Source organism: Aulonocara stuartgranti (genome assembly GCF_965226115.1).
Source record: "Aulonocara stuartgranti genome assembly, chromosome: 1".
In the NCBI taxonomy this organism is placed as follows: Eukaryota; Metazoa; Chordata; class Actinopteri; order Cichliformes; family Cichlidae; genus Aulonocara; species Aulonocara stuartgranti.
In genome coordinates, this window is record NC_138939.1 from 1,558,494 (window position 1) to 1,581,213 (window position 22,720).

General features: G+C 46.5%; 1 protein-coding gene across 1 annotated transcript in view; it reads right to left on the reverse strand.

Moving 5' to 3' along the window:
• dok4 (docking protein 4) overlaps positions 1–15,907 on the reverse strand; it is a 55,849-nt gene extending 39,942 nt beyond the window's left edge. Inside the window, exon 1 of the mRNA XM_082540385.1 lies at positions 15,649–15,907. The gene's annotated coding sequence lies outside the window, so the exon portion shown is untranslated. The remainder of the gene's footprint in view (positions 1–15,648) is intronic.
• Between the last annotated feature and the right edge of the window lie 6,813 nt (positions 15,908–22,720).

Sequence of the window (22,720 nt, forward strand, 5' to 3'; positions counted from 1 at the left end):
CAGAAATGGATGAATGATCCAAGGTCACTTCAACATCTGGAATCACTGCAGCATCACACCTGCTCTTTAAAACATTCAAGTTTCATGTAAAACTACAACAGCTTATTACCACATGTGACTGCACATTGAGCACTAACTTGACCTTGAAGGACAATTTATAAATTACACCAAGTTTAAGGAGTCGCACGAGTCTTTAAAACATGTTGAGGTTGCTGAAATTCTGTCCCAGTTCAAATCATTTCTAAGTAAAATATCTATAATGGATTTAAGATCATGCTTAGAGGCCAAAGCAGGTCTGAAACAGCTGACCCTATTTGTTACTTTGATGGCTAAAACCTCAAATATCGTTCCTTAGTATTAAGCAGAGCTAACAAGGTTTGGTATCTATGACAACCCCACCTTGATCACCCATCGGCCCTACCAGAGGTCTAAAACCATCCTCCCCCGTACAGATGTTGTGAAGGGAGACATGATCCACAGACCAATCAGTTTGTGTATCAGGCTGTAAACATGTTTACTCTGCTGGAAAGTTTTAACATGGGAGTCTATGGAGACCGACTCACTGCTGGAGCCTCTAGTGGGCATTTGAGGAACTGCAGGTGTCCCTACATCAGTGGTGGCTGCATTTTCAGCCTCAGAGGTGCTTGACTGAAATAATTCTCTTTATCACATTCGACTATTTTTCATAAATAGAAAAGGACTTCAAAACAGCATGAATGATGAAACAATACAAACAACTGAAGATCAAAACACAATCAGAGGAGCTGCAAAACATCCATGCACACACACACACACACACACACGGACACACACACACACACACACACACACACACACGCACGCACGCACGCACACACACGCACGCACGCACGCACACACACACGTCACAGTGGGTAGCACTGACTCCTTGGCAACTGCTGCTGTCTGATGAGGGCTTTCAAAGTTCAAGGCTACTGAGGGACGTGCCTTTATTCGGACTGCATGGAGGAAGGAAGGAAAGAAGGAATCTAGGAAGTAAAAAAGGATGGAGGAAGAGGGTGTTGGCCAGCGAACACCATCTGCCTGCGCTGTGATGGACCACTGAGCTGTCCACAGATATTAGACACCTGCTGTCAAACACAAACAGGTGGAGAGGAGGATCGAAGGAGAGGTTTGTTTTACACAACATACAGACCAAAGGCACCGCGCGCACACACACACACACACACACACACACACACGCACACACACGGCTGATTAACCTGTCCGTGTTCGGATCATCATCGCCGTTCTGGACCAAAGACAATCAGAGGCTGTAATCGGTGGTTAAGCTGCCGTCTCTCCGTCACTTTTTACGAGTTTCCACTACAACAAAAACACGTGAATCATCAGTGACGTCCACATCGATTCTGACACGAGGCCAGCAGTCACACTCTCCCGCTTTCTTTATTTCCCTTCACCTCATTGGCTGCTTTATTGGCACCAGATGAGGGCTTCATAAATTAGCAGAGTGGCGAGGAGACTAAATCAATGGTTATAAACCATCAGGCGCTGAAGGGACGGCTGGAGTTGAAGTAGTTTTCCTTTAACGTTGACCTCCACGTTCTCCAGGCGTCTGCTGGATAATGAAGCTTTCTATCAAGAGCATCATGAAAGGAATCAAACGTCTAACCTGCTTCAGCTCTCTCAGAAAACGAATGGATGGCTTCTCTGCAGCTCGGTACCGTCAACGTGGAATTTCCCCTTTCAAATGCAAAATGGAGCTCCATGCAGGTAGGAGCTCCAATGATTTTATAGTCTATTAATTACATCGTTTTGCTGTCATAACTGGGATAATGATGACACTGTGGGAGCGGGGCTCACCATATCACGTCTCAGCTGAGCAGGAGTGGTCCAACTCTGGAAGTACTGAAAGACATGAACACCAACCTACGTGCTGCAGCTGATGCTCACCTGTGACTCCCTGATATGCTGATGAATCCAAACAATAAAGCTTTTTTAAGGGTTATAATGGCGACAAATGCACTGAAATGATTCTGCATGTCTGCAGAGTTTAACACAAGACAAATCTGTTAGAGCAAAAACTGAAAGGAACATTTTATCTTCAGTGGTTCTTAAAGAACTGAAGACGATGGAAATTCACCTACATTATCCCACTGATCTCTAAACATGAAGCCCAAACCGAGCGCTCGGCACACTTCGTTTTGTTTCGTGTTTGACAGATTTTAGCTGCTGTCGTCACGGTGATATAGTGGCCAAACTAGACCTGCGAGACGGCCACCAATCTGAAGATCAGAAGTTCTGTCATCACTCTGAATGCACAGATACGGAGCCACAGACAGGAAGAGATACCGCAGAGTGTTTCTGCTACATCAACTTTGAAGTGCGTCAGTGTCACCGCAGGAAGCTCTACAGCACAGGCAAACGACATCTGCAACAACACTTTGCTTTTATTTGCTTCTGTGAAAAGTAACCGTTGAAACACGATGTGAGATTTAAAGAAACAACAACAAAACGACAGGGTCGTCATTTTGCCACCGTGATGTTCAGGCTGCTCCGAGCTGGCTGTTTGATGCTCGCGCTGTGACGCCTCGCGTGGCCCAAACCGAGGCTCTGTGAGGGACGCATAAATTCAAGCATTTCAATAAACCGCACATGTCTGGCCTGTTTCACAATCTGAAACCTACAAATACGCGATCGCAGCCGCTCACTTTCTGTCATCATACGCAGGAACTTCACAGTTTCACCTCAGTCTTTGTGCCAAACCAATGTGCACAGGTGCCGTTACAGAGACGAGACACTTATGAATCTTCTGATCTGACTGCAGGATTTAAAAAAACAAACGTGCATATTTTCCCAAATGTCTGAACATTGCTTTCCATTCTTTCCTTATCTGCAGTCACGCTCCAGGAGAGACTCAGACACTCGGGCAGCAGCTGCTTTATCGGCTCATCAGCACCACGTGTGCAGAAAAATAACGACTCGATTATGCTGCGACCGCAGTTTGTGCGAGTCCACGCCGCATTAATGTAATAATCAACGACTGCTTCGCTCCAAAACACAACCACCAGAAGCAGATCGCTGCCAGGATAACCGCCCAGAGACTCCAACGCGAGCACGCAGCCCACACCCGGCGCTCTCATCCCCGCTGTCAGAGTGTGACAGGCCGTGACTCAGCAGCACCGACGGTGATCGCACACTTCAGCCACACAAACACGACAGAGCCAACAAAAAGGAGCACGGGCGAACAGCTGCAGCATCGTTGCCCTCTTTCATTCATCTTTGCAGTTCTATGGAGACAGCGTGTAACCACCACAACATCAGACATCATAGACTTACTTACACTTATGTAGTGCTTTCCTACTCAAAGCGCTTTAGACTACGAGTCTCATTCACTCAGTCGTCTAAGCAGCTCATCTAACATTCACATACTGTGATGCATTGTGTGCAGCTCAGTTATCCAATGATACTTGGACACGTTCTGATTGGTAGAGAACCTACTACATGCAGCAAAGCACTGAGACCTGCTGAAGCTCCTGGTGCTCACAGTCTGTGCTGATGATGATGGCTCGGAGCTCCGCGGTCGTTGACCGTTACACACCAAGTCATGGTCATGACTGAGCTGCTGCGGTCCTGAAACAGCTTCGTTGTACAGTGAGCTCTTCAGAACAACTCACTCCTCCACAGACGTTCGTAAAGTCAGAATTAAGAGGTGTGGCCTGATGCTTTTCTCTGAGTAAAACCAGAGCTCCGCCTTCTTTAACGGTCTGTTCGTGCAGTGACCTCACAGCAGCCATATTATTGGTCACATGATGTCGTTAAAAATGCTCCAAAAGGCTCCAACAGCACAAACACGATGCTGAGGTCCAGCTCAGGTGAAGCTAGCAGCTACAGCTGCCTGTGTCACATCCACCCGCATGTCAACAAGAGCAGCTGACGACCCCCCAGCAACCTTTGGTCACTAGGGAAAGGTGCGTCTCCCACGACAGGTAATCAGAGATCACATCAGGACATTTTCAAATCAAAAGTCTCAGACGTGAAGCATCATTTCATAAACACCCTCTCATTGGCTCACATTGATTCATTTCAGGTGCAGATGAAATATACATCACACTGCTGCTCTGTTCACTCGCTATCAAAAAAAAAGAGAATGATTTATTATCAGCTGAGTTCTGTCACATGCAGGCTGATACAACGCCAGCCAATCAGAAATCAGTTTGACACCGAAGACAGCCAGCCAGCAACCTTCCATCCATCACTGGGAGGAGGGAGTGTCTGCCACACACACACACACAGACACACACACACAGACACACACACACACACACACACACACACACACACACACACACACACACACACACACAGACACACACACACACACACAGTGTTGGGTAAGTTACTTTAAAATAGTAACTTAGTTACATTACTAGTTACTTCTCTCAAAAGTAACTCAGTTACTTCAAGTTACTCGTTACTTTCAAAGTAACTAGTTACTAGGGAAAGTAACTTTGGTTTTACTCAGAATTCTCTTGTTAATGTGTTGCTTCCATAACTTTGCCAGTCTTCTAGCTTGCTTACTTGCCACAGTGCACTGTGCCACCTACCAATAGAAAGGAAAAGATAATGTGCATATTTCCACGAGAGAAATCCCACGCCTGGACCGTCATTGACTGCTGCCATGATTCTAGCCTACGTCACAGCGTCATGTGCGCCTTTTACATCCAACACAAAAACTGCAGTCGTGGTGATTTGATTGTACTCAGAACTCGGAAACTCTGCCTTCTGAATAGGAAGATGTAGGTAACACCAGACTGCAGATGAGCTGCATACAGGGCTGGACTGGGACAGAAAATTGGCCCGGGCATTTTGACTAGAGACCGGCCCGCCATTATAGGAAAAATCATAAAGCCTTTGAATGAAAACAAACACTGTTGTGACAGTGATGTACACTGTTCTGATGGTATTTATGCATCAATCTATCAATCGTTTGTTGTAAGATTCAGATAATTATTTTTTAAAAGCGAGACATTTGAAATGAGAATAAGAAAGAAAAGTATTTCTTTGTGCCCCCCTCTCCCTGTTAATGCCCTACCTGCCCCCCTGGCAACACTTTGCTAGATCCGCCCCTGCACAGTTACCAGCTGTCAGCTGCTTAGAAAAGGATCCTGGTGTTATTTGTCTCTCAGAAACAGTTCATAACTTCAACTCATCCATGTCACCTAAAAGGTGAACCTGTTTCTCCATCACAGCTCTGATGATCCAGTAAGGACATCTCCTGGTTTCATCTTCATGTTTCCCTCTCACCACATATCCAAACCATATCATGACCAGCAGCTTTACAGCTGTGGCTCCAGCAAACATCAGCTGATACTAGAAATTAATATTAAATAAATTCTAACAACAGCTGATCAAGCTTAAACGTGCTGCTGTTGTTTAGCGCGACATCCGCTGGTTTCCTCTTTCTGGCGCAAAGTGGGCGATCAACAAACAAGAGAAAAAAGCCGATCAGCTGATCATTGATCAGTTTCATGATTGAAGTAGAAACAGGAGAGGGAGGGGGAGAATGAGAGAAGAAGAGGCAGCTGTGCAGCAAAGACACAGAATAACTCCAGTTTTGTGTCTTTTTCATTGTTGCTGAATTACGGGACAAACTGTTCCTTTTCACCTCAATAAGAAACGCGTAATATTTTCTCTGAATACCAGACGGGACGGTTGGCAACTCTAATAACTTATGAACAAAATAAAGTTCAACATCAGTAACTTCATAGCACCACCCAGCTGTATAGAAACTCCGTCATGCTAGCTAGCACGCAGTACGGAAAAAGTCAGAATAACGAAAATAAACTCCACCTAAACTTGGTTCATATCTGACCCAGAGAGACTGCAGGTCATAACTTCTTACCTGAAGTTCAGTTCACACTTGGACCGGCGGCCACCTCGGGTCTCTTTTCCTTCTGTGTCCCCTTTTCCTTCATCCACCTGCTGGCCTCCACCACTTGCTAATGTTACTGAATCTGTGGAAACTCCGCGATAGCCACCACACGAAGTAACGAGTAACGACCCTATCTAAATCCCAGTAACGACTAACGCGTTCCTGATTTTGGCATAATAACTAGTTACCGTGCTCGTTACCACAATGATAACGTAGTTACTGTAACGCGTTACTTAATAACGCGTTAGTCCCAACACTGCACACGCGCACACACACGATGACCTGCTTTAAAGTGATGCTCTCTGAGGAATGAAATGAGTAAACTCACAACACACGAGGACTTTTTTGTCCTCTGTGTCCGTCTCAAAGGACGAGGGTGATTCTGCTCTCTCCTTCCTGTCAGCTGTTCTATGAGAAGACCCAAACCAGCAGCTCATGCCTGCTTCTTTCACTCAAGCATCCTTTTGGATTTTACAATCAAATACATTTAAATGTTAGCACACATCAAAGTCTGACTGATGCAGAAAAACACCAGTCAGGATGTAAAACTGATGAAACAGACAAAACCACCTCCATCCATCCATCCATCCATCCATCCGGGTCCCACTCGCGGGGGCACCAGCCCAAGCAGAGAACCCAGTCCTCCCTCTCACCAGCCACCTCCTCCTGCTTATCTGATGGAGGACTGAAACATTCCCAGACCAGCTGAGAGACTCCATTGAATCCTGGGTCTGCCCCAGGGCCTCCTCCCAGGAGGGCATGCCCAGAATAGCTCACCCAGGAGGCATCCTAGTCAGATGCCCAAACTACCCCAGCTGGAGAGGCTGCTATGAGCCCTCCCAAATGACTGAACTCCTCACCATGTGCCTAAGGAGAGGCCAGCCATCCACAGCAGAGGATGTAGCTCCACTTCGGCTTCTGTTCACCACGATGGACCGGTGCAGCGTCTGCATCATTGCAGCCATGGCCCGAATCTGTCAATTTCCTCACTTGTGAACAAGACCCTGAGGTACTGGGCACTCCACCCATTACTGGCTGAAGGCCATAGATTCAGACATGGAGGCACTGCTTCTCATGCTGAAGGACACCACCTGACCAACAGAACCACATCATCTGCAAAGATGAGATCCTTCTACCTTGACTACGCCTAGAAATTCTGGAAATCCTCTCCATAAAATTTATGAACAGAATCTGTGACAAAGGGCAGCTTTAGTTTCTGTCCTGGAGAAACTAAAGCGAAAGCTTCCTGTCATATGTGTTCAGCTGTGTTAGTCAACCTGAGGACATCTTCTGCTGGAACCAAACAACCTTCTGTAATGGGAAGCAAATGAGAGGAAGCAGGAACAGCTGGTGCGTTGACGAGCTAGTACATGAAAGGTGTGATGAACAAAAAGTGCCTTCATGTGACAGAACAATCAGGAGACGAGCTGACGACACGCCAGGTGACCTTTTTCTGCAGATATGAATTCAGCTGAACTTTGAAACTTTGCCTCGCCGCTCGGCTCGCCTTGGACACGACATGTTTAAAAGTTCTGACGGCGAGGACAGAAATACATAAGCGACACCGCACGCCTTTTACGCTCAGCCTTAATGAGCCAAAGGGAGAAGAGAAGCCCGAGATGTGAGCGCATCAGTCCGGTTTCATCTTCAAAGAAGAATAAAATCCACTGCTGAATTTATACAAACGCCTGCGTTTAGTGACAGCTGACAGGATGGTTTCAGTTGACTTGGAGTTCATGCAGATGAAGCCAAACTTGTTTCTTTATTTACGTGGATGTCGGTAAAGGCAGGCAGAAAGTCTGCAGATACTCAGGCAGCAATGAGCTGTTTCCACTGATCCGAGATCAGCTGCAGTCTGATGTTTACGGCTCTTTCCAAACCTTTGTGACTTTTTAAAAATGCATCTCACAAAGATGGAAATGTGTGTCGGAGCTGCTGGGCTCCTTTAACCACTAAGGCCGGCGCTGCGGCGCACCTGTGATACAGCCACCTGTTTAAATGTTCTCAGCCCATTACGTGGCTGTTATCAGGTGTTATCACGCCACACAAATGATTAGCAGGCAGCTTCCTCCTCCGACTAGCAGGCTGAGCGGGCTGATGTCACCTCATTTACTGGAGATGGAGACGTGCAGGAGCTGCGGTGGACTGGCCGCCGGGACCAAGGCGCAGCACTCCCTACCTGCTCCTGCACCTTAGACAGAGAGGTGGAGGAGAGTGCATTAAGAAGAGAAGAGGCTGAATGCTGGTTACGGAGCACCGAGGACATTTGTGTTGTTGTTGCTTGTGTCCAGTTGATCTGAATGACTGTGTTATGTGTTGGTATCCTGTGGTGGGAGACTCAAAGTTCAAAGCTCAGGTCCAGATTTTTATTCTCGTCCCTTTTTGTGACGTGGACTCCTCGTATGGAGGAAATCTGGGGTTAAGTGTCCTTAATGCTCTGAGCTCGGTCCTCCCCTGGAGCTACAAACACTCCCATTACTTTATCAGCTGTTTTTAAACTTGTGTAAAAGTTTGACACAGCGTTCGGGTCGACTGAGGCACAAACCGCATGATGTGAAGATGTTTGTCTGGTTGAATAAATCATCTTTATGGCGTTAACCACATTCAGAAAGCTTGTTTTTATAAGCCGGAGCTCAGCTGTAGCTGTTGTGTTATCAGACTGGGTGACGCTCACCTTTTGGCCCAGTGGTAGGTGCGTTTTTACGCGCATTAATCATGATTGTTACTGATAAAAAGCCATTTAATGCTCTAATCAAGGCAGCTAATGCAGCTGCATGCAGGTGAAAGATGAGGAATAATTTCTCTCACTTTCTGTGATGATTTCTGTAAACGACACACTGTTGTGTCACAGTCTGGCAGAGGCCGACTGTGTGTATTATGAAAAGGACCCAAAACGCAGGCACCATGAAACAAAACTTAACTGTTAACAGAAAGCGAGCCGCTTATTAAGGCTGGTGAAAACATTACAAAACAAAAGACAGAGAAGAAGCTAAAGAAAAACCTAAACTGGGAGAGCGAAGACAACATAGAAACCCACAACACAAACCCTAACATGGACACAAAAATACCTCGAGCCTCGAGCCCAGAACCTGGAAACAGGACACAAAGGACAACAGACGAGCTGACAATGACACACTGAAAACAGAGGACTTAAATACACAGGAGGTGATTAGGGGAAGTGGGAACACATGGAGGAACAGCTGACTGACATGAGCCTAATGACAGGAAGTGAAAGTAAATCCAATGAACAAAGAACACACGACTCCTTCAAAATAAAACAGGAAACGTGAGACAGACATGACAATACAAACTTGATAACATAAAACACGCAGCATGAAACACAAAGGGTGAGGGAAACTTAAATACAGGGGAAGAAAACACAAGGAGTCTAATAACCAAACGAACTTCGCTAATCTAATGAACTTAAACATAAACAACATCCAAACAAACTGAAACTTAAAACGCTGGGTCAACAGACCAGGAACACGACATTTTGTAAGCATACAGATGGAGTATAGTTGCACTGCACAGAAAACACAACACACACACACGAAGAAGAAGCTGCTTCGTGCACAAAAACTAGCTGCACGGCAGAAGCAAGGGAGGAAGAGGAGGAGAGAGAGGAGTGAAGCTCTCATCTCACAACTGGAGGGCGAGAGACACTGACAGACAGAGAGAGCGAGGGAGAGAGACACTGTCAGTTTGGCCTTGAGCACTAATTACAGACCCTCTCTCCCTCTCTCCGTCAAGGCCAGTCAACCAGAAGCTGAGTGCACCCACAATCCTTTGCAGTAAAAACACAGAGAGCTCTGTCGGCTCCACTTGTGCTGATAGTGAGCCCTTCTACAAATGCACCGCTGCTTTCACTTAATTAAGTCGCTCGTCTCGTTTATTTGAGGAGGAAACAGAAAGAAAACAAGCAGGCGGTGAGAGGACGAGGATGTGAGGTTCGAGGTTTGGTGAACACCTCCCCACACGGAAATCTCTGAAGGATTATTCTCGATTATTACAACTTTGGTCTCATTGTGACCCAGAACTTCCTGTGAGCGTCTCGGGATCCTGCAGGAGGCGGAAAACCTTGCCTGGAAAAGCACATCTGGACTCGCTGCTTAGCCTGCTGCCACCATCTTCAGGTTAACAGAGGAGGATGGATGGATCGTGCTCACAGTGTCCACGCCCCCACCCGCCTGCACGGTGGCGTGAGGACAATACCCAATCAGCCTTTCAGGGCTGAGAGGTAAAAAAAAAAGAAAGGAGGATACCTAATAATATATAATAACATAATCAAAGGACTAAACCAAGAGACTGAAACTCATCAGCATGATCAAAACTGTTTGAAATGAACCTCGTGTGAACTCGAAACCCCATCACGGCAACAATCAAACCTTGAACAGGCTGAACTCTGTGTTTCACCTTGGTGCCGTCTGGAGATCAGTTCACGATCAGCTCCAGACTCCAGAGCACCATCACGAGGTTTCTCGTCAGTATGTGGAACCCTGTGTGAGTCATCTAACATCAGGGTTTCAGGTGAGATCCCTTTAAAAGCAAACGTGATGCCACAGCGACGTTTGGCTCCACAGCACGGAGCACAAATCAGTCTGAGAAAACTTTCCAGGGTGGACAGAGGAGAGAGGCAGAGCGGGTGGACGGTGTAACCACACTGCTGTGACAGCTGACATATGCACCCACAGGGTGCTACACCATGACATACTACCCCCCGTCCCACAGCTATCAGTCACAGCATTGTTATTCCCTCACCTCCTCCATCTCTCCTAAGCGGTTACCCTCCACCTCCTATCATCCATCTGCTGCTCCATGTCTAACAAAACCTGTGCTGCTGCTCATCAGCTGAAACTCCACTGCACCATAAATGTCTTTCACATGCAAAATGAGGGAAGAAACACCAAATATCATAAGTCTTTGTTTAAACACGACATCTGTGGCTGTGAAAAGCTTGCAGTCAGACAGACTCAACGTCCACGAGCAAAGCAAAGAGATGCTGAGGGCCAAAATAAGACGATTATTCCAAAACGAGCTAAATTTGGATTTTTCCCTCAAATATGTTGATTTAATAATTGCTGGAAGCCAAAATGGAAACTGAAGTTAATGTTCGAACAGCTGATGTTATAAACCTGCAGGGAGCTCGGTGTTCAGGATGTTCGTGTCTGCAGGTTTTCATGACTTTTTTTGCATATTTCTCACAAGTAAGAACATTGTTTGGTTTCAGTTTGGACTCATCAACAGAAGGATGACCCCCCCATGCTGAACAGGGGGGAGTTCTGGTTGAAGAACAGCTCCAAAATATAAGTTGTCAGATGTGTAACCTCCCGGTCTGCTCGAAAACAATTGTTTATGTGATCTTTTATTAATTACAATAAAATAAAACAACTCTGGGAGAAGCTAAACCACAGGAAAAACATCCTGATGCTGTGACTTCTTGGTCTGAAGAGTGAGAGCGAGAAGTCCACCTGGCTTTGGAAGAGACGGCTGGCCTTCACCACCGTGTTCATTTGAAATGGACAGCGAGCATCTTCTGCACGAACTTCCTTCTAGTCAACATTAGTTATTCCAGTGTTACTCAGAATGTTTGCTGGACACACGTATTTGTGCTCATCTCACTGTGCAAAGTGCTACAGTCAAGATTTCTGATGGAAGATAGTGGAGCGATAACAGCTTCAGACTAAAGCCACAGCACGCCGATGTGCACGTGCACGCCGATGTGCACGTGCACAAATGTGCATGCGTACTAACACAAGTCTGGCAGACGTCATAAAGCAGAGGGCCGTCTGAAGCCTAATAATCAGTCTGCCGGCACCTGAAAAAGGCTGTAATAAGCTGAAATGATAGCGTGCAGGACAAACACACACCTGTAATGTATCATCAGACAGGTGACACACGGGGCTGTGCAGCGAGGCAAACCGCTTCCACCAGCAGAGTGTTTTTAAGGATGTGGCTGTCAGGTTTCATTTATGCTGTTACACTGCTGCAAACACCAAAAACAACAACATCTCCGTTCACCTCACAAACGTTATTATTTCACGTCACTGCCTTTGGCTCCCTGGCTCCACTCCCATCACTTTAAAATTCACACACCATGCAGGTCATTAACAGCACCAACCTCACCAACAAGTCTGAATGTCTTGGATGATCACCACTTCCTCCTTAGCCGAGAAGGCAAAAGTGAGCAACATTACCTCCAAAGCAGGGGGGCAGGTATTTACCTGCTTAATACAGGTGTTAATACAGGCGGGGCGTCACAACGTCCATCTTAAAAGGCAGTTTGATTTAAAAATGGTCAACGCTACAACGTTACCAGCTACCTGCCATGTCGGTGCCACATCTGAGGTCACCACCCACCTGCCTCTAAAACCCCTAATCATAGAATACACCCCCCCCCCCCCCCCCCCCCCACACACACACACACACACACACACACACACACACACACCACATAGCGGTTATGAGGGGGAAATGATCTCTTTAAACCGAACAGTGTGCTGGTATGTCGTCGTTTTCAGCCCTGGTGCTTCACACTTGGCTGGCAGTGATTTTTCCTTCACTCTAGTATTTGTTTTACAGAGCAGCACAGGAAGCAGGATATTTGTGGTGAAAACACTTTTAATTCACAGTAACAATAACAACGAGCTCCAGCTGCCCTAATTATTCAACTCGTGTATCGGCTGATTTGTAATCCGCAGCAGGGATATTGGATAATTAGCAAGAGCTGAAAACACAACAGGAAGTTTGTAGTGGAACTACAGAAGTACACCGCTCTATACAGTTACTGTAGCATCACCAATTAAAGCCTGTTAGAGAGACAGTGGGAATACTCCACACTCTCTCTCTCCTCAGTGTAAAGGCTCGTTCAGTCTGAGCCAGAGGAGCTGCTGTCAGAGCAAATTAGAGCAGGAAAAACACCGGAGAGAAGTCCTCCTCCTTATCTTCCTCCAGCTTCTCCTCACTCCCTCCCTCCAGCTCCCCAGTGTATCCCCTTACTCATTCACCCAGAGACTGAGAAACACACACGTATGCACACACACAAGCACACGAAAGCACACACACATATATAAATATATATGTTCACACACACAGTCGTGTTTTCATATCTTAGTGGGGACATCTAATTGACATAATGCTTTCCCGTTTACCCTGACCCTAACCATAGCCCAACTGTAGCCCTGACACTAAAACCACATTTATAGCCTCAAAAATCTCTTCAAACTCGTGGGGACCAGGATTTTGTCCCCATAAGAGCTGTTGGTCCCCACAAGTATGGGAAACTTTCAATTATTGGTCCCCACAAAGATGTAAACACGGTGCACACACACACACACACACACACACACACACACACCCACAGGCATGATTGACACAGACCCAAATTGAGATTTGAATATGCATGAGCATATGCAGCCCTGCATGCGCACACGCGTGCACACACACACACAGAAACGTATAAAAGCGTGCGTTCGGGATTGATTGCCGGCTGCTGTGTGAGTCGTAGATCTGTCAAACTAACGAGACGCCTTCACCTTTGCTGCGTGTTTGCACCATTAGAGCTGTAAATTACACACAGCACACCTGATCCATCAGCACAGGAGGTCTGCTCTCTGACAATTACTCATGTTGTAGGGACATAAATCTATGGATTTGACCCAGCTTCGTGTTGGAGATGAAGAGCTGACAACAGGTCCCAATAACACAGCTCATGAAATTATGAAGGCCGATTAATTGGAGGCACAAAGACCTGCTGAAATTCACCTGTGTGCAATATTAACCTCAGTGTCAGTTTAACTTATCTCTGATTGTATCAGGTCAGGTTTGGACTTCCTGTGCCATCTACCAGACACATTTACGTCAATGCTAAAATGTGAAATTATTTTCAGATGATGGCTGATAGAAGTCTGCTCAAATGGGAAATGGACTGATTCCTACACCAACCAGACATAACATTAACCTTCGAGGCGTGGCCTCCGCTCGACCCCTGAAGGCGCGCTGTGGTATCTGCACCAACGTGTCAGCAGCAGGTCCTGTCAGTCCTGTAAGCTGTGAGGTGGGCCTCCGTGGATCAGACTGTGTGTCCAGCACATCCCACAGATGCTCCACTGGACCGAGATCCGGGGAATCTGGAGGCCAAGGCAACACCTCAAAGTGGTTGTTGTGCTCCTCAAACTGCTCCTGAACCGTTTCTGTGCATTAGTGCATCGTCCTGCTGAAAGAGACCACAGCCATCGGGGAGCGCCGTTTCCATGAAAGGGTGCACACGGTCTGCAACAGTGCTGTTGTTGGTGGGACGTGTCAGAGTCACATGTAGATGGTTTCCCAGCAGAAGATCCCCCAAACTGTCACACTGCCTCTGCCAGCTCGCCTTCTTCCCATAATGCCATCCTACGCTATTTTGCCCACTGCCGTGATGTTCCAGCAGTAACAGCGTGAAAGACTCTCATTGGAAACCCTCCCGTCCCTCCCCATCGGTCCCCTGTATTATCAGACTCACTACCAGCATCACTTTATGGCTGCTGAGATAACAGAGAGCCGCGGTTCATTAGCAGCTCTGAAGCAGAGGCTCCATTATCAGGCGGGGAGCGGTCCCAGGAGAAAACATCACCCTGTGATACTTTTCAGCAGGATCAGGATTAGGCTGCACAACCATGGAGTCACACCATCCACCAAACGAGGCGGCTCGGCTGTGGACCAAATCCACAGTTAGGGATTTTATTGAGAGACAAACACATAAACTCTTTCTGCATCACACGCATTTCTCACTGAGGGAGGAGGACCTACGGGGCATCACTTCCTCCAGGAGGATGAGGTCCACACCTCCACCTGACCACCACACATCAAGGAGATCAGCGTTAGGTGTTTGAGTGTAACTGACGGCACCTCTGCAGGACTGGCTCAAAGAAGGAAGCCAGCAGAGGGGTTCTTTGACAGGATGCAACATGATTATTTTCTTTATTAATATTTCAGAAAGTTATGAAATTACAGTAAGATATAATTTATGTGTCTCAAATGTAGACAAGACATTAAAAACAACCTAGAAAATAAGATACCAGCTTCATAAAGTAGTGGAACAAAATATAATGTGATTCAACAAAAGAGCCCCACGCGGGAAAAATGTCCCAAAAGAAAAGAGATTTCTTTCTTTTAAGGTGTCCAATGAGTAAAACTGTAGATCAAATCTCATGAATGTTTTTCAGATGAGCGCTTTTCTCCTCTACCTGAGCCCCCACGGCGCACACGCGCACTTCTGTCTCAGTGATGGACGCGCAGACAGCAGCTTGGGTTAGTATCTTGCCAAGGATACTTTGTCATGCACACTGGAGCTGCCAGGAATTGAACCACCAACCTTCGGACCTGCTCGACCTCCTGAATCACTGGATATAAGAAAAACCCCCAAAACTGGAAGATAAGAGAAGAAATGCCCACGAAGTCAAATAAATATCACGACTATAGTGAGAGCGCAGATGTCAGGTGTCCACGCCGCACAGGTGACACAAACCCACTGACATGGCTGAACGTGCTCTCCGAACACTTTTCTGTAAATGGTTCGTCGGTTTATTGAAATCGTGTTTTTACGAGGAAACACAGAAACAGACAAAAACACGGAGCGTGAAATGAACGCGACGCTGTGACCTAACAAAGGAGACCGGGCTGGCGGAACCGGACGGGACATCGCCGTCACCGCAAACTCTGCCACACATGCGCGCGCGCACATCTGCAGTCTCCGTTACCTGGCTGACAGCTGCGGCTGTCCGGGCGGGGTCCCTCCCGGTGCTCGGACGGCTCCCGGTGCTCTCTCAGCCTCCTCCCTGCAGCCGGTAAATCCAGCGGATCCGCGCGCGGGCGGTTCGGTTTGTGTGCGGATCAGCGTCCGTGTGCGCGCGCCTGTGTGCGCCGTTCCTCCCGGCCGAGCTGAGCCGAGCTGAGCTGAGCCGTGCAGGAGGAGAGAGGAGCCCGACAGGGCACACACACATACACGCTCTCTGTCTCGCACACACTAAACACGCCCAGCCAGCCACGCTCCAGCAGGACCCGCCTCCTACCGTAACACCCCCAAAAAGGCTCAGGCAAAAAAGCCACGCTGATTTCCAGCATCAGACACAACAGAACAGCTCAGAGGAAAGTCTTGATTTTATGTTTCATCCACACAAAATATTTGATCTGCTGTGAAGATGTAGAAATGTATTAAGACCCGCTGGCCTTCATTAATTACACCACGCCTCACTCACACATACATTAGATAAATTGATCAAATCTATGACTGCACAAAGCTGGACTGAAAGACAGCACAGAGGCACTAATCATGGCAGCACAAGATCCATAGAGGCTGGGGTCTATCACACCAGGTAAGACCCCAGGTGCAGGCTGTGTAAAGATGCCCCAGAGACAATCCAGCACATAACAGCAGGGTGCAAGATGCTAGCAGGCAGGGCATACATGGAACGCCATAACCAAGTGGCCGGCATAGTGTACAGGAACATCTGTGAGAATAAAGATGTGTTTCTATATACAAATCCAGATGTAATCCTTTATTTTCTGATGTAGTTCTCTCTGGGTACTCCGGCTTCCTCCCACAGTCCAAAGACATGCAGTTATGTGGTTAATGTGGAAATTCCAAAATGCCCGTAGGTGTGAGTGCGAATGGTTGTCTGTCTGTGTTAGCCCTGCGACAGACTGGTGACCTCTCCAGGGTGTACCCTGCCTCTCACCCTAAGACAGCTGGGATAGGCAGATGTGACATCTTTGCACATTGCACTTTATGTAGTCCCATGTTGATTGGTCTTGGAGGAACGTTGTCTCATTTTACCGTGTACTGTACCACTGCACATGGTTGGAATGACAATAAAGCCACTTGACCTTGATCATGAGCGCAGGGCACGGGTGAGATGGAAACGATGTGCACGGGTGGGGTGCTGCGGTGACTTACCTGCGTCTGTGGCATCAGCTGGATGCGCTGCCAGGCTGTAGCACAGCAGAAATGAATCTGATTGACGATGTTTGCTATTAAACTTCCCATCAGTCTTAACTCGTCATCTATTCAAGTTTCCACTTGTTCTGACACATTTTAATATACACCTGACAGTTACAGTGAACCGACCTATTAACAGCAGTTATGGAGGTCAGGCACTAACACCAGCCTTTGGGAAGCGGCACAGTTTCACTGATGGACGGTTGGAGCGTGTCAACAGTGCAACTCGGGAGCCGAGCCTCACTATCAGAATGATAGATGAACCAGGTGCTCTCCTGCTCACTCTGTGCGCTGAGAAATGCTGATTGGGGGGTTTCAGGTGTCGCATCAGTGCGTTACCTTGGATATGTTGGATTTGAGCCGCGGTGCCATCAGTCACACTGACAGCCAGTCAATTAGCCAGCCAATCAGTTGAGAGCCTGAGTGAAAAATGCAGGCTGGTGATTCGATGCTCGGTGGGGTTGAAAGTGTGCACACCTGCCGTGCGCTCAACAGCTCAGACCTGTCACCATCAAGGTTTCATCTTCTGCAAAACACCAGAGAGGGAAGCTTTAGCGGCCGGCGGGAGGTGGACAAAATAACATGAACTTTTAATGAAGAAGGATTTGATTGCACGGACAGCTTGACGGTTTTGCTGACTGATGCTCCTGCGGTTCAGCCTCCAGTGCCTCAGCCTCTGTGGGATTGCGGTAGTTGTCTCTTTGAAAACTCATACATCACTTTCTTGTTCCAGACAGGCCTCCTTACAGCTGAGAAATGCTGCTAACCGGCCTGCTCAGTCCTCGTGTATCTGGGTTAGCTTAGTTTCGTCCCCTCCTGAGAGCCTTTCAACATCTTGACTCATTATGTTTTTATTAATGACACCGTGAATGCAGTTTTTTTACTCATGACTGCAAAAATATTTAAATTATGTCTCATAATTTTCTTGTTGCTCAGTTTTAAAAACCAACAAACAGAGAAGAAGTGCAAAAGTTAATTGGACAAACAGAAACATTACATCACATCATTTCAAAACAGATTGTAATGATTCCAAAATCTCATAAACACTAAATGTATTCACATAAATCACAGAAAACATATCAAATGTTTAAACTGAGTAAATGTACCATTTTAGTAAGAGCTCTTTTTGAATTTGACAGCAACGTGTTTCTAAAAGTTGGGACGGGGCCATGTAATCTACTGCGCAGCATCCCTAATTCTTCTTTTAGCTGGTGGACCTTTAAACAGTTATTTTAAAAAAATAATCAAGTATAATAACTTACATTATATTGACGTGATAATTAAATTGTTTTATTGCATGTGTGAGGAATTACTAATGAAAAAATAATCCAATTGATCTTGAAAAAAAACGGAGAAATTTTTTAAAACACAAAATCCTGAAGGCTTCAAGCTCGCCTGGTCAAAAAGATAGAGATGCTCTATTATAAGTGTTACGGTTTGGTTAATAACAAACCTTCTTCGGCCAGATATAGAGTTTGTGTGTATGTGTTCCTGTCTAGCTATCTTTGTGAGGACCGAAAGCTGCATTCTACTATACTTGTGAGAACCAACAGTCACTTGTGAGGACACACTCACCGGTCCTCACAAGTTTGAAGCATTTTTGAGGCTCAAAATGTGGTTTTAGTGTCAGGGTTACAATTAGGTTTTGGTTAGGTTTAGGGTCAGGGTTAGGCATTCATTTTTAATGGTTAGGGTAAGGGGCTAGGGAAACCATTATGTCTCATTAAGATAGCTGAACGGGATTGTGTGTGTGTTTCCTGGTATTTGATAGACTGTATAGGGATGACAGACTCACTCTGTCTGCTGCCCACACACACTCCCCCCCCCCCTCCACACACACACACACACACACACACACACACACACACACACACACACACACACATAAAGCAGCAGCTGCCAGGTCTGAGAAATTAAAGGCCCCTCAAAAAGCTGCAGTTCCTCTGACATCCAGCAGAGGCTTCTTATATCTAACCTGTTTAAATTGTATTAAGGCTTAAAGCTTGCATTATTGGGGGCGTGGCCTCTCTGACTGACAGGTGGATGGTGACACAGGCGGTTGTAGCTGCTAGCTGTCTGCTAGCTTCCCCTGAACTGGACCTCTGCACTGTGTTTGTGCTGTTGGAGCCTTTTGGAGCATTTTAATGACATCACGTGACCAATAATATGGCTGCTGTGAGGTCACTGTACTAACAGACCTTCCAAGGAGGCGGAGCTCCAGCTTTGGCGTTTTGGGATATGATTTCGACAATCCTGAGCACATGTGGCTAGCATAGCTTAGCACTCCTCCCTCTCATTCAAATATAGGATAGGATAGAACTTTGGCCACTCCTGGCTCCAAAAACCAACATGGCATCTGCTCCGGTTAAACCTTCGACTTCCCAGAACCTGTGACTATGTCCATCTTTTATATACAGTCAAGTATAACTGTGACTGTGTGTGTGTGTGTGCATGTGTGTGTGTGTGTGTGTGTGCGTGCGTGCGTGTGTGCATGTGTGCGTGCGTGCATGTGTGTGTGGTTTGGTGCCACTGAGCTGATAAGGCTGTAATAGCACTGATACAGTGAGGCGTATGAGACAAAACACAGTGACTCACACTGACAGATCTCTGTAACACACACACACGCACGCACACACACGCACACACACACACGCACGCACACACGCACACACGCACACACACACACTATGAACAGACAGCATGGCTAAATGTTGACACTCCATTATTTATTACATGACATATGTTCCTTCTGTACTGCTATCAGACGTGTTTTTATGTTGCTGTATCATAACTACATGTGTGTGTGTGTGTGTGTGTGTGTGTGTGTGCGTGTGTGTGTGTGTGCGTGTGTGTGTGTGGCTCTTGTACAATGTTCATAAATGGGTGTAATGGGCTCCATATGGTGAAGTTGGAGTAGACTGTGTCTGAGAGAAATATCACCCCTGTCTCCACCTTTCATACACCGCTGAGCGGGTGGACACACACACACACACACACACACACACACACACACACACACACACACAGAGCTTCCTGTGGGGATAAAGATGCTGTTTCTCCAGACGGTGTTTTCATGTTAGTGCAGCGTGTTGTCAAATGGAAATGATTGGAAGGAAACACAAAATTAGCACAGGGTGGGGGCGGGAGGTGTGTGTGTGATGTGTAAGCAGAGCTGGTTGGTGCAGAGCAGAGACAGCAGGGAGCATCACCAGTCCTCACACAGGGTACTGCTGACATGAAACTCCAATATTAGAGGTTTGAAAACGCAGTAAAAAGTGTAACTTTGTTTTTTTCTCAGAGTGATGATGGACTCGGACCCGTGCTTCGAACATTTCCTGCTTCTAACATTAACTCTGCTTCCTGACATATCGACCCCCTCACAGGTGTCGTGATTGAGAGGTAATCAATTCGATTCTCTTATCGAGTCTCATTGGCTCCGCTTTGAGAGTCACCTTATCTCTAAGCACCTTTTCAAAGACATTATATATTATAGAGAGTCAGAATCTTTTTATACCGATGATCAGGACCTGGAAAGGCAACTCAGTGTGAGCAGCCTGTCACCTGTGGCTAATGAATCTGTTTGATTCTAACAGCTTGATTAATGGCTCTCTCCAAAGTGCGCCACGAGGAAGTCGGAGCGTCCCAACTTTTTCACGGTAGATTAAAGTGTGTTTGACTCCTTCAGATCTGTACATTGTGTCGTACTCGGCAGGTAGCAGAACTTCAGGACAACACAGCAAATATAAGTTCAAAGTAATAAATGCAGTGTTTGTAAGTCGCTCGTCATGTGAACTGTTTGCATGAGCAGGTGAGTTTATTATCGTCACAGGGCTCCAAGTAAATGTTCTAAATCAGATGGACTCACAGTGCCTCAGGTGCACATCTGACAGGGCGGTTGCAGCAGATGGCCCCGCCCCTCCCTGAGCCTGGTTCTGCTGGAGGTTTCTTCCTATTAAAAGGGAGTTTTTCCTTCCCACTGTCACCAAAGTCCTGCTCATAGGGGTCATATGATTGTTGGGTTTTTCTCTGTATGTATTATTGTAGGGTCGACCTTACAGTAAAAGCACCTTGAGGCGACTGTTGTTGTGATTTGGTGCTGTGTAAATGAATTTAACTCTGTGTTCTCCGGGGCCATATGACCCTTGTCCAAACTCCAATTTACTTGATTTTCAATCACTGTTTTATTCTCTAATTCTTTACTTTTGGTTTTACTCACTGGTTATGTTTAGGAAATGGATGCATTTCATTCTGCCTCACAGCATTAATCGTGCACATTAAAAAACATGAATCTCATCCAGTGCCTTTAAATGTGAAGCCACAGAGTCTCTGACAACTGCCCATATGCAAAGTGCTGGGAGCCAAAGCACGATGGCAAAAGAAACATTATGCACGATCTGCAGACAGCAGCCACTTTAAAAAGCACACACGGGGAAAGATCTGTGCTGCATCGGTGGGAAGGATGGGAATACGCTGCGTCTCTGTTTAATGTTTGAGGAGCATTCAAAGCGGGTCACCTTGAGCTGAGTCTTGAAGCAGATGGGAAGCCAAATCTGGAAGTAATCTCCTGTGAGATGTTACATCTGCATTCTCTCGCTTGGAAAATGACACACAAACACAGAAAAGTGAAAAAATCACACAGTCCTGAGGGTGTCTGTGAGATGTGGCTTCTCATTAATGCTGTTATTTCAGAGTTAGCTTTCTGCATTTAAAACAACGAACAAAAGCCCCCATTCAGCACAGGAATTCCTACAAGCCACAGCTAATTGATTGTAATCTAGATAGGACCCACACAGCAATATTTCAGCTGGACGCTGGTACGCACAGCAGCATATAAAAAGGCTCCAAACATGGGAAAAGCCCTGTGTGGCTCCATGTGGGGCCTCAGCACGAGTCCAGGCCCCACATGGAGCATATCAGCACTATCGGCTTCGCATTGGCATGATTAGCATTAAATGCTGGAGCTGGAAGAGCATATCATCAGTGTTTTTGTGCCTCATCAAGAATCATATATATTCCTCTGAGTTGGCCCGTCAGGGGTGCGCTCCCTTCACGAGAAGCTGCAGATCCATGAGATCAAATCACCAACTAGGATGAAGAACATGAAATTTCAGTGTCCAACAAAAAAAATCACAGCGTCAGGTTTAATAAGAAGACCTGAAGCAATCGGAAAATCTCCAAAGGCCGACTGTCAGTGACGAGTCCTCAGAGCTGAGCTGTCACACCAGAAAAGGTCTCATTAAAAAAACTGGAGCCGATTAATACGAGGAGCACAGAACGCGAGGAAAGCAGGACGTGACAGAAGCCACTGTCACTGTCGGCTTTTAATCTTGCAAATCAAAGTTCATCAACAGCAGATTCTTTCTCTGGATTCTTTAACTGCGTCGTGTGTTTGAGATGCGGTTTGGCTGCAGCCTCTCTCTAGTGTCAGCGAATGAGATTAGAAAATCGGCGTGAACGATTGGTCCTGGTCCTGGGATTGGATCGGGTCCTGTTATCGTCCGTTGGATTATCTTCCTGCTTTCAGTTATTCTGCTTTCTGTGTGCCTGAGTGGCAAATCTCTCACTCTGTGTTTGGGATTTTGTACTTCCTGTTTTATTTTGGTAACACCTTTGTGCTTTGTTTTCAGTTTGAAATCCTCATGTGTGTCTTTAAGCTTCAGTTTGTCCTTCGTTGGAGTGCCTGCCTGGCACCACATGGACGTTGGCTGCTGTTTGTTTTTTTTCCTGAGAGTGTGCGTTCCTGCTCCAGCTGTGCCACTCTGCTTTTAGTTTGTGTGTTAATGAGCACATGAACAGTTTGAAGATGAGCTAGAAAAAAAGTCTGCAAAACTTGG